Raw genomic sequence first — 18,261 nt, 5'->3', positions numbered from 1 at the left:
GCCGGGGCAATGGAAGATCTAGACTGGGAGATGGTTCTTATGCACCCGCGCGAGGTAGCGATTAAGTCTAGGCTTCGCCTCATACAGCTGAAGGTGCTACAAAGAGCCTATTTCGACAGGGTACGCCTTTATAAAATGGGGAAGGTCACAGACACAGCGTGCCTAAGGTGCCTTCAGAAGGAGGGCGACTTCTATCACACACTCTGGGGTTGCAATATCATACAAGCGTATTGGGAAGAAATATTTGTAGAATTGGATGAGGTACTGGACACTACTCTACCACGCGACCCTAAGTAGGCTTTATTGGGTTTGACAACCGAAGTGGACCTGGCCCGCCCCCTGATCATCTTCCTAGTGCTGGCTTTGGTGGTGACAAAGAGAGACATTGCACGATACTGGGGTGCGGCCAAACCGCCAGATTTAGAGGAATGGAGGAGAGGACTAGACTTATACATGGCGGCAGAGAGAGTGACCTATAAAGCCAGGGGCTGCCCAAAAAAGTTTCGGAGAGTATGGTCAAAGTGGAGACAATACCACAGATTGGAGTGAAGCCACAGAGAACTTGAGTGGGGGCCTCGGAGGAATTGCCGGGCGACACAGACCCGACGGAGGTGATTAGGGGCGGAGATGACATAGACTATTTTACATAACCCAGTTATGACTAGTGGGTGTACATACGTCGGGAGAGGGTGGGAAGGATCGGGGGGGGGGAGGTGGGCATGGAAGTGGCTGTTTCGGGGATTACGTTTCTCATTTCTTATGTACCTACTAGGAGTTTTGCTGAAACCCCACGCTTATACTTGATTCATGTGGAATCCTGGGAATCTAGTGAAAAGAAAACGTTGCATAACTGACGGGCATTGGCCGAATGTTGAAGCCAGTCCGTGTAATTGCCTTTTCATTTGTGATACTTATGCTGCAACAATAAAAAGTGTTATAAAAAAAAAAAGAAACACCCATCTTTCTAATTTCCTCATTTTAATGTCCTTTGTAAATGGCTGCTTTTCATTGCTTAGTATGCCCATTAGTCCCTCCTCTTCAACGTTTGTAACCTGCCATGAGGATTGGCCCTATTACATGTGCTGTAACGCTGAAGGTTATGTATAAAACTTCCAGAGCACTCTTTTTTTTAGTTAGCTTGTCTCTGCTCCTGTTAAATGCTTTGTTTGGTTTACTTCCTCTTAGCCTTCCCAGCCGCTTTATTATTCTGCTTGCCCATGACTCATCTTCCCGATCTCTAGTGCATTGCCCAACACCATCTCACCCCTCCCACTTGCCCACTGAGGTCGCTGCGTTCAGAGTCCTCTTTCCGCTCCACTGTGTACTGATTTCCCCTCTTCCCTTTTGCAGTGTTATACAAAGCGATCTCTGCCCGTAGGTATTGGAGTGCTTTACACAAGCGCCAGTTTCATAACACACGGTAACATTAATTTTTTTGGTAGAGGCTCGGAGAGATTAAGTGATTGCCCTAATCACAGGATGTTGAGCTGATGTCGATACTCGAACCTGGTTCCCCAGCTCCCGAGTCGGCAGCTCTGACCGTTACCCACATCCTCTCCCTTTCGTATCTGTTTCTTCCCACACCCCCTTGACAAAAGCAGTGTCTTTATTATTCACAAACTAGCCTCATTTTTTCTTTCCTTCGATGTTTTTTTTCACTCCCCCTAAAACTTTTTCACAAAACTTTCTCCAGTATATCTACACCACACTAATCCGAAGGTGTGCACGGATGGCCATTTACAGAGAGGATCATCACCCTTGCCTCCCATACCCAATCACAGAGTAGCTTTCCTGGCGTCCATCCAATCACAGCTCCAACGCCCTTCTTCTCTACGTCGGGTAGGAGGCTGCATTTACTGTTGTTGTAGTAGTTGGCTGGCGTGTCAGCAGTGCTGTTCAGCCAAAGAGCCAGGTCTTGAGAGTCTTCCTGAAGGTGTTCAGGAAGGGGGTGCATCTGATGTCTGTCGGGAGCTCGGTCCAGGTCTTGGCCTCGATGTAAGAGAAGGATCTTTCTCCTGCTTTGTCTCTGAGGATGCGCAGAGTTTCGGCAAGGACAAGGTTGGCTGATCGGAGGTTTCTTTTGGGTACGTGGAGCGTGGCTTTGTCATTGAGGTATTTGGGTCCAGTGTTGTGTAGGCATTTGTAGGTGTGGGTGAGGATCTTGAAAGTGACGCTCTTCACAGCGGGGAGCCAGTGGAGCTTCCGTAGGTGGGGACTGTTGTGCTTGTGTCAAGGGATGCAGAGGATACGTTTGGCGGCAGTGTCCTGTATCGTCTGGAATTTGCGGAGTAGGGACTTGTTTATGCTGGTGTAGAGTGCTTTTCCATAGTCCAGCCTTCTGGTGATGAGTGCGTGGGTGACTGTCCTCCTTAACTCGGGGGGGGGGATCCATTTGAACATCTTACAGATGATGCGGAGAGTGTTGATTCAGCCTGTGGTGACGGCGTTGACCTGTCAGTTCATGGAGAGTAATGAGTTGAGTACGATGCCAAGGTTTCAGGCATGGTCCGTGGGGGTCGTTGGGATGCAAAGGGCGTTTTCTTGTATGCCAGCGTCGTGTAGTCTGGCTACGAGTGTGCGATAGGAGATGGTGTTGAAAGCTGATGATATGTCGAGTAGAATCAGGACTGCGGTGTAGCCTTGGTTGAGGAGGGTGCGAATGTCGTCTGTGGCAGCGAGTAGGGTGGTCTCGATGCTGTGGTTGCTTCGGAATCCGGATTGAGATGGGTCAAGGATGCGTTATCTTTGATGAATCTTGTCAGTTTCACATTGACTGTTTTCTCCGTGACTTTAGCAGCAAAGGGGAGAAGAGAGATGGGCCAGTAATTCTTGAGGTCTGTGGAATCAGCTGAGGGCTTCTTGAGCAGGGGCCTGACTTCTGCACTTTTCCATACGTCTGGGAAGGTGCCGGTTTCAAAGATGGTGTTAATGGTGTGTTGTAGTTAGGGTGCGATGGCGGCTCTGTGGTAGATGTGTGGTGAGCAGGGGTCTGTGGGGGCCTCTGAGCGGATGCCTTTCATGGTCGACGCGGTCTCTTCGGCCGTGATCAGTGTTCAGGAGGAGATGGTGGGCTGGCTAGTGTGGCTGAAGGGCGGGCTGGCTGCGGAGTTGGGCGTATGGTTGAAGAAGTTGTCGTAGAGGTTTTTGATCTTCAGGTGGAAGTAGCATCCGTGCTTTTAGTAGAGGTCCTGGGAGGGGGTGATGTCTGTGGCTTTGCTGTGGGGATTGATGAATTCCTGGATGACACTGAAGAGTTCCTTGGAGTTGCTGGAGTTGGTGAGGATTTTGTTGTGGATGAAGGTCCTTTTGGTGGTTATGATTTGTTGGTGGTAGTCCATCATGGCGTCTTTGTAGGTGGTGTAGTTTCCAGGTGTCTTACTGTTTCTCCAGTTCTTCTCCAGGCGTCTGCAGGTGCGTCTGGCTACTTGGAAATCAGTGGTGAACCAGGTGGCTTTCCTGGGGTGCTGTTTGTCGGGGTTGCATAGCGGGGCAAGCTTGTCTGTGCAGTTGGATATTCAAGTGTAGAATTCCCTGGCTGCGAGGTTGCTGTCGGCTGCCGCGGTGTGGTTGTCTTCGATGAGGGTGGGGTTGAGTTGCTCGTTGGTGACTTTGCTCTAGTTCCTACGCGGTGGTCATGGGGCTGGTTTGGATGCTTTGGGTTTGTCGACTAGGAAGTGTACGCAGTGGTGGTCAGTCCATGGGAGTTTGGTGGTGTGGCTGAAGTGGACGCTGTGGGACGGTGTGGTAAAGAGTTGTTTGAGTCCGATGTTGGCAAGGTTGTCACGGAGGGTGGTGAAGTTGGGGTCAATGGAGTTTTTGAGGTGGAGTTTCAGGTCTCCAATTAGTATGTAGTTCATCGAGGCGATTGTGTGGGGTGCAGTGAGGTTGTTGATGGTGGCAGTGAAGGGGGCCGGGGGCCAAGGGGTCTGTAGGCGAGGGTGCCGCGGAGTGTGGAGTTGGGGCTGGTCTGGATTTGGAAGTGCAGGTGTTTGTAAGTTGTAAGTTGTTTGTAAGTTTCTCCACATTTACATATTTCAGGAATTATTTCAGCCACACCGAGGAAGGTAGCTGCCTCCTGTGTCCGCAAGGCATTCTGCAGGAATGGGTTATTAACGCTGGATTTACGCTAAGCCTTTTCCTATTATTGTTATATTTCAGGGCTGGCATTGTTGTGTGTGTGCTGAATTGTCTTAACAATCAATGTTGGGGGGGCGATTCAACAGACCGGTAGATTGAGGCCTTCTTCAATTATTGGTGCTTGAGGTTAGAGCGTGGGTTTGCTGGGAGAAGCCACTTGAAAGCTCAGTCTCTGTATGGAGCTTTTCGTGGCTCTGCCACATCTACTTAAGCTGCACAGGATGTTCCAGACTTAACAGAGTTCTTGTAAACAGGCACCTATGACAGTGCACACTTGCAGCAGCCATAAGGCACCCTGTTTACATAGTAGCTCTAATAAGTGACAGCTCACAATGTCCCACTTTGATAGCTGCATCTAATTTTTCTCACTCTGCACCTCTTGTAAACGCCCCCTCTGATAACTTTGTGTGATGTTGATTCTCACATGCCATTGCCTATAAACAACCTCTAATGTTTTAACTTCTCCCCCTCTGTCTGATGTCACATACCTCAGCGCCTCTTATAAACAGCCCCTGGAAATAAGCCCTGCCCCAAAGTACGCCCTTTGCATAAGAGCTACATTTCATTTATGGAGCAAATGTAATTTTGCTGAAGTCTTGCTTAGCACTGTTTCTTGTATCTCTTTCCCATTTGTTTTTGGCATTGTTTCTTATCTCTTTTTCTCAACCATTACATGTGCAGACATCAGACTACACATAACATTTCTAACAAGCATTGGCATAGCCAATAGGTCTCGCTTTTGGCACCTTATAAGTATTTAGTTATGCAGCACAATATCCTTGGTGCAACAACATCAACTGTTGCATGGCTAAACACTTATAGAAAGTCCCAAAAGCGAGACCTTTTGGCTATGCCAATGCTTGTTTAACTTTAAGATTCCTTATTGCACAAGAGCACATAGTACACCCATTGCGTACAGAAGTGCATGAGTCCGAGAGGGCAGATGGGAGTGGTGGGGGTGCACATGGGGACAAGAAACAGATGGGGGTGGGTGGGTGTAAGAGGGTAGAAACAGACTAGGGGTGCCTTATGGGAAGCCAGCAATGAAGGGAAAAGCAGTGACAAGGGTCAGGGGGGTCTGTTGACAGGGGCATTTAGGTAATCTGTATAATCTGTAGCAAATCCTACCCTTTACATTCATGTTTGTAAAAAATGTGCAATAATAAAAGCTGCAATGGAAAACACTAAACAAAAAGCCTCACAACTCAATACGTAATTTAATTTTGTTAGCATAGCCACAAAACACGTTAATAAAGCCATCTCTGCTAGGTTGTGAACACAACTGCATGAAGACATCACTTGCGTTTCATTGGAGGCGAGTGCGATCAGAAAGGTCGTAGAAAGAAGCCTGCCAAAAGGAAGACATGATATCATGCTAAGTGGGTTAGGACGTGGGATGCCACACACAAAAGAATATTTTCAACTTTGAAAATTAGCATATCGCATACTGTGCTGCAATCTGGCGCAATGGAGGCCTCGACAACAATGGGCTTAGATAACGTTGAACCCATAAGTAAACTGTGGAAATCAGTGAATTCCTTCCGGCTGATTAAAGACTTTGGAAGGCGTTGATCAAAAAGTTTGGTACCTGGCTGCCTTTGATCTTAAGAGTTACATTGTGCAATAGTGTCAGTGTTTCACGTCACCTAAACAAAATCCAAAATGACATATTTATTACTTATCAGGGAGAAAATGCTTTTGTTGAATGCAAATCAGGTCGTAGAAGTGTTTAAGTAAAAAATGATCTAATACATGGAGTCAATGTTTAGTCATGCTGTGCTCTTAAAAACAGTACAGGGTGGCCGCGCGGCTCACTGAGAACATCAAAGCGGCCGCGAAAGTGATCACGCAGGATGACAAATGGTGCACGCGCCCGGCGCACATGCACTGTACCCGATCCGCCTGCAGCCTTTGGGAGCACTTTCAGAAGCCCCACTAAATATCTCGCAAAGCATCGCTTACGCGATAGTTAGGCAAGACCTAAATACTGTTGACATGTTGTCCCACTATGGGGAGAGTTTGGGGAGGGGTGCAAGAGAGGTGGTAGGGTTTTTTTATCAGTGAAACCTAGGGACCAGCTGAGGGCGCCACGACAAGGCTAAGAAAACTTTGTCATAATTAAAGCTCAAGTTAAAACCATCAGCTTCACTAAGAGGTGTACCTTGAACTTAAGGCGTAGCAGCACCATTGAAACTATAAACTACCTGAAAATGAGAAACCCACTCAGCGAGTGTAGTTTGAGGGGTTATTATGGTGAAAATGCAATCACTTACCCTAATTGAATTGATTGTCTACTAGAACATATTTGGACTGTACCTCTGCAAAGCTTACAAAACACTATTCCAATTCTAATTCTTAAGCTCTGTTTTGGCCATTTTAAGGGCAAGTTTATAATGTGCTCAACTATCTATGTTTCTAGGTTTTGTAAATGGTGCCACTCACAAACGCCTACTGGCAAGGGAACATAAGGCATCAAACCATCGAGCTGTTGATATTAAATGCTTGGTCACGACTTAAGTGAGGCCTTTCTAATACAGTGACTTGCGTCAGTAAAAGAATCTGTGATTTGCACCCAGCTTGTGTTTCCGATAAATAGATAAAAAAATTACTTTAAAAAACACTGTTACGCAGCGGTACTGCACTAACTGAAAACAGCTGGGTTGTTGTCCCACTAGAACATAAAACAGGCACACAAACAGTCAAACCACTGATCCTTTCAATGACCTCACAAAACAGCCCATCTTTCACTGCCTAATTGACTTATAGGCAGGGCCACTGGAATTATGCAGCAGGAAAGGGCCAAATTATGCGGCAGGACTGGGTAAATTGTGCAACAAGAGAAGGCAAATATGCTGCATATTTTGTAATAGTATTACTTCATTATTTAGTGAGGTAAAAAACAAAAATGAAGACCACTATATTATATATGTTAACGCGTTAACAATACTTTAAAATACAACTATTTTGTGCATGCCCTGTATTTACAGAAAGCCTAGAAACTGCAGTCTAATAGGCTATGAGAAAACAGGCCATGGTACTGCACCCCTTCCCTGCTTCTTGGATACTCTTTTATTGCTTAAGCTACTGCTGGGATGTATTTGAAAAAATAACATAACTAAGAAACATTGTTATTTGCAATCCCAATAGCTCTTTCACTAATGTGCGACAGATTGCATTGCAAATGCTTGTTCTAATTGTGAGCCAAGCATGGAAGACAAAACAGTGACCTTTGATGTAAATAGGATTAAGAGAGAGTCAGAGCTACCCAAACCAAAATGTGCAAACATATAACCTGAAATCAATACATCCTGCCCTCCTTGTCCAAACTGTGTGATCCTAGTCGCATATTTAATTTCACAGAGCCTCCTTTTTCTTTATTATCACATATATGACGGCACTTTTAAATACTTGAGTTCAGGATGTGCGCTGTACAAAAACCTCTTATGTTTGATCTAATAGACTATAATTTTGCTCCATCTATATTAAGAATCTAGCCCGTCTTTAGGGTTTACATGGCTCCTGACGTGCCTCTTGGTTCACTAATATGCAGTTTAAAGAAGGGGGAGTGATTCTGTTAAGGGCCAAGAGGCTGGAATCAGTTATACAAGGCAAATCAATGGACCGGCAATGCTCTGTTCTATTTTAAACCTCGGATTTATCTTTTGTCTGCAGGTAAATATTAGTTAGTCAAGTACATTTAATTCATTTTGATTATCAGCGAAACAAGTTGGAGCCATCATACATTCGTTGGTTTTACAGTGAAAAAGAACACTAAAGAAAAAACAAGTAGAAATTCCTTATTTTGACAAAGTTACACCATGATTTTTGTTTTTTGCAAACCAACGAATGTATGATGGCTCCAACTTGTTTCGCTGATAACCAAAATGTATTAAATGTACTTGACTAACTAATATTTACCTGCAGACAAAAGATAAATCTGAGGTTTAAAATAGAACAAAGCATTGATGGTCCAAGAGGTATATGTACTTTGTCTTGGTTCACTAATGGCATTGTCCTTGTGGGAGGGGCGAGACATGAATGTTTCTAACAACTATCACTTTTAATAAATGGCTGACCTATGCAGTGATATAATCGAATGTACTAAATGCTTTTGCATGTTAAAGAAATATATGTTTTTAGATAGTAGTGGAATGCACCCAAAGAAGTACACCTTGAATGGGTTCAAATGTACTACTTTTTGGAATCCACAGACATTGGCAGTAGTAGGCTTGACAATCTGTGCCACTTTCAGGTTTCCAGGCACACTACTGGCAATCAAACACCCAAAAGGGGATGCGAAGAATGCTTGGAAATAGTTTAACCAGTGGCACATTGTTGTAGCCAAAGTATGACAGGAGAAGGAGATAAACTTAATGATTAAGTTTAATCAGGAAATCCAAGTACAGCATAAGATCCATCAGAGTGCACATCCAAGAAGCTCCAGTCTTCAACTGAAGATCAGGAGAAGAACATTCTACAATAACCTAGCAACCAGGTGCTAAGATAGAAATACATGAAACAGCATGAGCAATAAGGAAACATAGGATAGGATAACATAGGATAGGATATAACACACCTCCTTCCCCACAATTACAAAACAAAGCAAAATAAAATAAACAAAGTGAGAAAACAAAAATTTTTGGAACTGAACAACATATCAAGTAATGTAATCATTCAAATATTTGGGTGTAAACTTAATTCTAGATGACTTTGAACAGGATGCAGAGACCTCAGAAGAACCTGAGGTAAGTTGAGGTACATCTAAAGAAGTTGTGTTATTATCATCAGAAATCATCAAAGGAGTAGATTGAAGAAACTCTTCCTCATGAACATTAGGATCGTCAAACAAAGACATAGCTCCCTCAGACACGTTGGAATTACATGAAGGAAGGTTGTAAGGAGAAAAAATGTTAGAGGCAACTGCATTAGGAATAACATTGGACCCTGAAACATTAACAGGAGTAACGCTTGAGTCCTTCACTTTTGAAACGGCTCTTTTACTCCACCACTTACCACCAGTAACCTTAACAGCATGTTTGCTGATTTGAACAATAGTTGTCTCCGGATAAAACTTTGAACCTTTGTTTTTACATGGTCTTCGGATTCTAACTTTGTCACCAACGTTTAAAGAAATTTCTTTTACATGTTTATCCAGATCATACCTAATCTTGGACTTGAGTTGGGCAGATACAACCTTTTCCTTGACAAGATCAAGATCAACAACACCTTTACCTTGAGAAGTTTTGCTAACAACCCAACCAGGTGATAATTCATTAAAGGATTGTCTCCCTGTTAACAAGAGGAAAGGTGTCACCCCAGTGGTTGAGTGTGGTGTGTTGTTGTATGACTAAACCCTGTCACAGACAACATCCTGAACACAAATACCAGATGAAATAGCTAATTGGACTGCATCCTTCAGGACACGATTCGCTTTCTCCACTAAACCGTTGCCCTGTGGGGAATACAAGGCAGTGGTAAGATGTTTAATAGCAAAATTATCCAAAAAACTGTTCATCTCATAAGATACAAATTGTACCCCATTATCCGATACTAAGAACTTGGGAATTCCTTCGGACTGGAAAAGTTTCTTAAGACATTTTATGACATTACAGGTATTGGGTTCTTTTAAAAATTCACAGGCAAGCCACTTGGAGTGATAGTCTACAATAGTAAGTATAAACCTGAAACCCTGGTTTAAACCACCAATAGGCCCTAGAAAATCCATACCCAATTTCTCCCATGGACTGTCAGGGAAAGCAACAGGACACAAGGGTTTGTTAACAGTCCGCAAAGATTTCTCAGCATGAGAACACTCGCTACAGCCATTTAAAAAGGTATCTACACAGATGTCCATCCCTGGCCACCAATAATGAAGCCTCAATCTCTTTTTTGTGCTTGTGATCCCACCATGAGCTTTGTGAGCAATTTCAATGATCTTATCTCGAATAGAAGGAGGAGGAATGAGGGAAACACCTCTCAACAGTAAATCACCCTCCAAACTTAATTCATCTCTGACTTTGGAGAAAGGAAGAAGATCCTTATCAATAAGATTCTCTCTTGGCCAACCTTCAGCAATATACTTTTTAAGAGTTTGAAAAGAAAAATCCCGCAAAGACTCTTTAATCCAAACAGACTCAGAAACCACGTCCTTTGCTAGAACTAGTCCATCTAGAAGGTTGACAACTACTTCTTTGTCATCAAGAATAGGAGAAAACTTCAAAGAACTTGAAGGACATCTTGACAAAAAATCTGCCGTGAAATTCTTCCCACCAGGGATATGCCTCATAATGAAATTGAAGTCATAAAGCTTTGAAAGAAGACGACTTAATCTAGGACTAGCATTCCTTAAACCCTTGTCATTCCAGATAAAAATCAATGGCTTATGATCTGAAACCAGCACAAATTCACGACCCCAAACATACGTAGAAAAATGTCTAACTCCCCAAACGCAAGCTAAGGCTTCCTTTTCGATGGTACTATAATTTCTTTCCGAAGAATAAAGTAGACGGGATGCAAAGGCAACAACATTTTCAATCCCACCATCAGCTTGACTCAGTACAGCACCCAAACCGGTATTGCTAGCATCCACTGTAATAAATGACAGAGAGTTCTCATCAAAGGGCTTGAGAGCTGGGGCATGTATAATCAATTCCTTTAGAGAATCAAAAGCCACTTTATGCACTTCATCCCACACAAATTTAACATTATTCCTAGTAAGCGACCTCAAAGGCTCACTAACATGTGCAAAATTCTGTACAAATCTCGAATAAAATTCACTTAAACCCAAAAATGATCTTAATTGATCTTTGTTAATGGGCTGAGCACAATCACGAATACCTTGCAAGAGATCATGTTTTGGAGCAATGCCTTTATGAGAAATGGTATGGCCAAGATATTCAACCTCACTAAGGAGAAATTTGCATTTCTGTTTTTTAACAAACATACCATGGTCACTTAAAATACCAATGACTTGATCAAGTTTGACAAGATGTTCTTCTACAGTGTTAGTAGAGATCAAAATATCATCTTGATAGGCTAAGACGTCACGAACTTCCCCAAATAACTGAAACATTAGTTTCTGAAAAACTGATGCCGCTGAGGCAAGACCGAAAGGTAACCTCAGATATCTAAAAAGACCAAAAGGAGTGTTGAATGCAGTTAAGTCTCTAGACTCTTCACATAACTCTATCTGATGATAAGCAGCTCGTAGGTCTATGGTAGAGAAAACCTTTGTACCCCTTAATTGAGCCAACATATCTTGAATACGCGGGAGAGGAAAACAATCTACCTGAATATTTTTGTTAAGGGCTCTTAGGTCTACACACAGCCTGAGCTCATCACAGTTCTTCTTAAGTGCGACTACAATTGGAGAAACCCACAACGAAGAGTTGATGTTTTCAATGACTCCCTCTTTACTCAGCTGTTGGAGATGAGTCTTCAATCTTTCCATAATGCTCAGTGGAACATGTCTTACCTTATGAATCACTGGAACAGCATCAGGCTTCAAAATAATTTTATGTTCAAAGCCTTTAACTGAACCAAGATTATCAGAAAAAACATTGTTGTATTTATTTATGATACTCTCTAGAGAAAGTTCCTCAGTAATCAGAGCATTATTTGTGGTAGAACGGTCTAAAGAAATGGGATTTCTGGTACCAGGTCTTAACACTAAAGGAAATTTGCCCTGATCTTTCCAACCCAAAACATTATAACCCTTTTTAGATACATAAATTTTGGCCTGAATGAAACGATCTTCAAAGGTTAAACTGTCGTTGAAGAAACCCATTAAATCAATGACTTTACCATTAAATGCAACAGTACGTATATCAGGAGGTAAGAGTAAATTTTCGTCCCAATGTTTGAGAAATAAAAAATCTGCAATGATGGTAATAGGGGATCCCGAATCTTACAGTGACCTTAACAAGAATCTCACCAATTTTTAGATCACATACAGGATCATAGATAGAAGGATCTTCCTGACCATCAATCATATCTACAGACAACAAAAAATTTTTTACAATCTGTTCTTCACATGCATTGGAATTATCAGAATCAGAAACTTCAAGGTACATTGTCTTGGACTTAAACTTACAAACTGCAGCAAAATGACCAATCTTTTTACAATTTGTACATTGTTTTTTCAAGGCTGGACAAGAAGTAGAATTAGCAAGATGTAATTTTGATCCACATCTATAACAAATGGGAGGTTTATCAGACTTTTTCCATTCAAGTTTAGGAGATTGACTACGTTGAGAACTTTTTGAGGAAGTAGATTTTACTAAATCTACATGTGTAGGAGGTTTATTGTTGCTTAATTCTTTAGAAGCAAAAGCAGATCTCTCTATTCCTCTGGCTAATTCTAAAGTTTCTTGCAAGGAAGGATTGCGACAACATAAAATTCTTTCCTGAACTTTGTTGTTAAAACAATTCACAACAATTTGGTCCCTGAGATACTGATCAATAGGGCCTTCAAATTCACAAGTTGCAGCCAAAATTCTTAACTCAGCTAAAAATATATCAATTTTTTCATACTCCCTTTGTTTGCGTGTGTAAAATCTGTGTCTCTCAACAATTACACTTGGTTCATCCTTAAAATAATTTTCTAGGCGAGCAATAGCCTCAGTGTACTCATTCCAATCATCTGGAGGAGGTCTAATAACAGAGGGTTGATGATCAAAAATTCTTTGACCTTCAGCGCCTAAGGCACTATATAACATTGCATTTTTCCTGGTAGCAGAAAATTTTACAGCATCAATGGCAATTATGTAACTATGAAAAGCTTTAAACCAATGTGACCATTTTATTTTTGGTGTACCTGGTTCTGGAAGAAAGGAAGAAGGAAGAACTGCAGTTTGTTGGGCCCTCCTGAATTAATAAAATAATAACAAATGAATAATGAATATAAAAGAACAAGATATAATCAAAATTTACCGTAAATAATACACATTGTGGTAAATATACAATATCAACAGTGTATATGAACAAAATTGATACAAGTTGTAGTAAATATGCAGAATTAGCTCTCTGTACCAGCGTAAAACTATACAGGTTGTGGTAAAATGTAATATGAGCTGTGTGTATCAGCGTAGACAATACACGTTATGGTAATTATGTAGTAACAGCTGTGTGTATCAGCGTAGACGATACACGTTATGGTAAAATAGTCAATATCAGCTGTGTGTATCAGCGAAGAAACACACTTGTAAATTTGAAAGTAGCCTGTCTTAGAATCAAAGCAAATGAACAAAAGAAGTATTAAAATACCTTGTGGAAGAAAAATATTGAAGTTCGTAACAACGCACTGAAGTCCGTGAAAGGACGTTGTAATGACGGTAGCTAGGCAACCCCAAAATGGCCGTTACGTTGGACGATGTGCGTGCAAACGTCAACTCGTGATGACGTGTTTTGTTGTGGAGCCTGCCGATGGACGCCGAAGAAGAAGAAATGCAGCGCGCGTCGTTCTCGTGGAGTCCAAACCGCCAGTGGAGAAAGAATGGCGATATTTTGAACAACGAAAGTTCTAAGGAGGTAGAAGTCAATGTAAAGATTAATAAAATGTGAAAATTGACAAATAAGAAAAATGGGAAAGTAGCTTGCCGCTTGTAGAGAAGTTTGGTAGGTTCATAGAAAAGAAGTGAAAGAGTCTGCCGCAGGTGCAATCAAGGGCACAGCTAGATCGGCAGCCGCTGATTATTGGTGAAGAAAGTAGTAGTTGGAATAAATAATGATAAAAACTGGCGCTGGTGCAATCAGAGCACAGTGAAAATATGAACAAGCAAATATGAGCAGGCGCAGGTGCAATCAAATCACGAAGGATAAATAAAGGGTGTATTTTAAACGAAAGTCACTGTTATTTTCTAGTGGCTGTAGTAAAAATCACTGTTAATTTTGTAGAGGCTGTAGTAAGACTTATAAAAGATAAAGTCAGAACAGAGTGATAGCTGGAACAGTAGGTAAAATCAATGAGCAGCCGCTGGTGCAATCATGACACAAATAAAACAGGCGCTGGTGCAAAATCACAGAATATGAAAATATCTTACTTTAAATGAAGTCAATGTTGTTGAACTTTTGAAGAAATTCAATTTGAAGCAGGTTGACAGAGGACTTGAATAGATGTAAGAAGAAAAATTCAAAAATAACTGATGAACATCTGAAGTCTGATGAGATCTGTTTAAAATTAAAATTTCAGGCGTAGGTTCGTAGGTAATGCTGACTTGACCACCTCGTCGCCAATTTATGTTGTATCCAAAGTATGACAGGAGAAGGAGATAAACTTAATGATTAAGTTTAATCAGGAAATCCAAGTACAGCATAAGATCCATCAGAGTGCACATCCAAGAAGCTCCAGTCTTCAACTGAAGATCAGGAGAAGAACATTCTACAATAACCTAGCAACCAGGTGCTAAGATAGAAATACATGAAACAGCATGAGCAATAAGGAAACATAGGATAGGATAACATAGGATAGGATATAACACACATGCTCTGGGTATCATTCCATCCCATTGTTTTTCACCCACTGTGCCACTCTAGAGAGAGGCCAACTGAATGCAAAACAATACTGACCATGTTCCTTATGGAAACAGTCCAACCCGAACCATGGTTATTATTATCAGTATTTGTTCAAGGACATTGTTAGCTCTCGCCTAAGACCGTGCGTGCGCTGTCTCATGTGAGACCATTTGTGACGTAACAGTGGGGTTCAAGCCCACCCTTTGCTTACCATTGGTTGACTTCACTGTCACTCTTATTTACTTGCTGCTTATTCGCAGCTTCCATGGGCTTTCCTACCTCTTCTTGTGTGTGTCACACCAGGCCAGACAGAAGCTTTCATGGCGACCCTGGTCCCTATCATCACGTGAGGCCCTTCACAGGAGCACGAGTCCCTCTTTGAAAATAAAAACAAGCATTGGCAAAGCCAGTAGGTCTCTCCTAGCCTATGCAGGCTGTTTGCTTTGATTTGTATCCTTGCTGTGCTGCGGCATGACTGCTGTACAGCATGTTAAAACAAATAAAAAAGTGACACTTTTTTTAAAGTAATTTAGCACTGGCTGTGTCAGCGCCTTTTAAATTATTTTTAGCTGCCAAAGCGTGCCCTTTTCTCCTGTCCTCCACTCATTTTGCCTCTTGTGTCCCACCCCACTCCACCCTCTCATTTGTTTTTGTGTTTTCCCAAGGGGGACTGTGTTAGAAGATAAGGCAACATGGAGGGAGGGAGGGTGGAAGAAAAGGACACTGGAAAAGGACATGCAGGGAAATCATTGCCAAAGCCAATAGAGCTTATGTGATAAGAGAGACCTATTGACTTTACCAATACTCGTTTTTATTTTGAAAGAGGGATTCAAGCACCTGTGAAGGACCCCGCATGATGATCGTAGCAAGGGCACCCAAAACAATGCTGGCAGGCCTGGAAGGGCTCCTCCCATACTCACCAACTAGGTGCAATGGAGAATAGTCGTGTATGTTTAGTGCTACGAGGTGACAGAAAGCACTGTGAATATGCAAGTCATTATTTTAAAGTTTCCTTGGTCACTGTAAAAGAATGGCTGCTACAATATGCGCAAAAAGGTTTAAGATTTTTTTTAAAGTGCTTCCAAAATATTGTTTTATAGTAATACACAGACTGTAAGTAGTGCATTTTTTTTTAGTAACTGTCTTTTGAAGTACACACTTCACAGCTTAGGGTAGCTCCCTTACCTCTCAAAAAGAATAAATGTGTGTCATCAGGCAGCAGATTTTTTTATGTCTGTCTTTTCAAAGCTCACACTTCACAGCTTAGCTGACAGCTCCCTTACAATACCCCTCAGAACGAATAATGTCCGTGCTTCAGTGGGACCAACAGCCAGCAGCCCTCACTCCATCCCCGGTATGGTCAATGGTGCAGGGATATCATCATTTCAGGAGGGATCATTTCTTTCCATTTACAAATGTACGAACATACGACGACGTGAGCATTTCAGTTGCATACGTCTATACCCAATTTTATGCAGACCTTGCCTAGCTTTATAATTGTGCAGCAGTAACTGCTGGTACTGATAGCGCCTAGAAACAGCCGAACACTTCTCTGCAGCTCTCAGTGAACACTATGTGCAGGTCCAAAAATAAAGGAGTCCAAAATGGCAAAACCATCTGTACAGGAATGAGATGAAAAATGAGAAAGCAGATCAAGATTTCAGTCCCTTCGATAGCTCAGTTGGTAGAGCGGAGGACTGTAGTGGAGTGTCTGTCATCCTTAGGTCGCTGGTTCAAATCCGGCTCGAAGGACATCTTTTAACATATTTTTTTTCTTCTTCCATGTTTCTTATAAGGTAAATTGATCATCACCATGGAAGAACCAATAGTTTCTCACGATTCTCCCGGTAACGCGTCTGTGGCCGTTTTCCTTTCCTTTCCTTTCCGGGCAGGTTGTGCTTAGGAGGTGGTGGGACTCTGAGAGGAGGGCGGGAGCAGACGGGCAGGAGAGGGGGTGCAGACACCTTGTAGCTTTTCCTCTAACACGACTGACAGCGGCCCCGAGAGGGAGAGGGGTGTCTGCAAAGCCTGGACTGGCCGGAGTGTGCAGCACCGCATGGATGGCAAGGAAGGGACACCGCGGACAGAAGCGCTGCAGGGAACCAGCGTCGCGAGCATCAGAGACGCACAGTGTGACCCTGGGCAAGGACTGAAGTGAAACCATAAAAAAATATAACCATATAAGTGAACACTAAAACTACTGTGTACATTCTGTTTTCCTATATAATATCTGGTAGAGACGTGAGTGACAGACAGGGGATGTAGCTCAGTGGTAGAGCGCATGCTTTGCATGTATGAGGCCCCGGGTTCAATCCCCGGCATCTCCAGCTGCATTTTTATTAATTTGGATATCAGAATAAATGTACTTATATCTCTATGTTTACCCAGCGGATAACGTGACATAGTCTTTTAGTATTGGTGAGAAAAAAGTGCAAGAAGTGACGTCCTACAACACCCCTCCAATGCTTTGAATATTTCTGTTCTGCGATGATTTATAACGAAAGGAAGTGCATCTGACTAGATCAGACCCACACTGCTCATGGGCATCCACAGAAATGTTTCCAGGGGGGGGGGGGGCGCTAACATGGCAACTGAAGGGGCGTGGCTAATGTTAATCAATAAAGGCAGGGCTAAAATGGCAGACAATCAGGATCGGGTAATGCTCAGGCCAAGCTGAGAAAAAAAAATGGGGAATTCTGCATTTGAAACTGGACAACAATTAGAGCACACATATGAACCCTAATATTACACCCTGCCCCTTTAAAACTCATACATTCCCTAATCCCTGAAATTAGCCCCCTGGCACCCCAAAACCCATAACCCATACCCGCCCTGACCCCTAAAATTGTCCCCCTGGTACCCCAAACCCCATACCCACCCTGAACCCTAAAATTACCCCCTGGTACCACAAAACCCATACCCACTCTGAACCCTGAAATTACCCATGCCTCCCCAAAACTCATACCCGCCCTGAACCCTAACATTACCCCTGGCACCCCAAAACCCATATCCACCCTGAACCCTAACATTTCCCCTAGCACCCCAAACCCCATACTCGCCCTGAACCCTCAAATTATCCCTGGCACCACAAAACTCATACCCACCTTGAACCCTAAAATTATCCCTGCCAACCCAAAACCCATACCCACCCTAAACCCTAAAATTACCCCCTGGCATGCCAAAAGCTGAACGCTATGGGGCAGATTTACAAGCCCCTGCGCCAATTTTGCGTCACTATTAACATGGGAAAAGTGACGCAAAAGTGTCCCAAGGGGCTTGTAAATCTACCCCTACAAGCTTACACTACATTCGCATATTCGGAGGGGACTGTCCTCCTTGAGGTTTCCATGCATGTAAGTCTAAAACACTGTAACCTAGATATGCAGCCAGTAGGTAATGTTGGTGATGCTGTAGAATGCATTAAAGTTACTGGAACTTACTTAAAAACTGCTGCCTGCTCTTCTGATACTATTCAGTGGAGTCGGGCTGATCAGCAGCACTGTCGTCCTGGCATCCAGCCCCTCCCGAAGGTCTCACTTTCTAGATAGGTGTTGGTCAAATGTCTCCTGGATTCTCCTAGCCTGGGCCTCCTCTGCTTCTGCGTCGTTGGTG

The 18,261-nt window shown here is 42.8% G+C and overlaps 2 non-coding genes across 2 annotated transcripts; both read left to right on the top strand.

Moving 5' to 3' along the window:
• The first annotated feature begins 16,315 nt into the window (after nucleotides 1-16,315).
• TRNAY-GUA (transfer RNA tyrosine (anticodon GUA)) lies at nucleotides 16,316-16,401 on the top strand. The gene is given in 2 exon segments: nucleotides 16,316-16,352; nucleotides 16,366-16,401. It is a non-coding gene; the product is annotated as a tRNA-Tyr (tRNA).
• A 503-nt stretch (nucleotides 16,402-16,904) lies between these two features.
• Nucleotides 16,905-16,976, top strand: TRNAA-UGC (transfer RNA alanine (anticodon UGC)). Its single transcript has one exon. It is a non-coding gene; the product is annotated as a tRNA-Ala (tRNA).
• The last annotated feature ends 1,285 nt before the right edge of the window (nucleotides 16,977-18,261 follow it).

Source organism: Lissotriton helveticus, chromosome 1_2 (genome assembly GCF_964261635.1).
Source record: "Lissotriton helveticus chromosome 1_2, aLisHel1.1, whole genome shotgun sequence".
NCBI lineage: Eukaryota > Metazoa > Chordata > Amphibia > Caudata > Salamandridae > Lissotriton > Lissotriton helveticus.
Note: the sequence above shows the minus strand (reverse complement) of the source record. Positions and strands in the feature narration are given on the sequence as shown.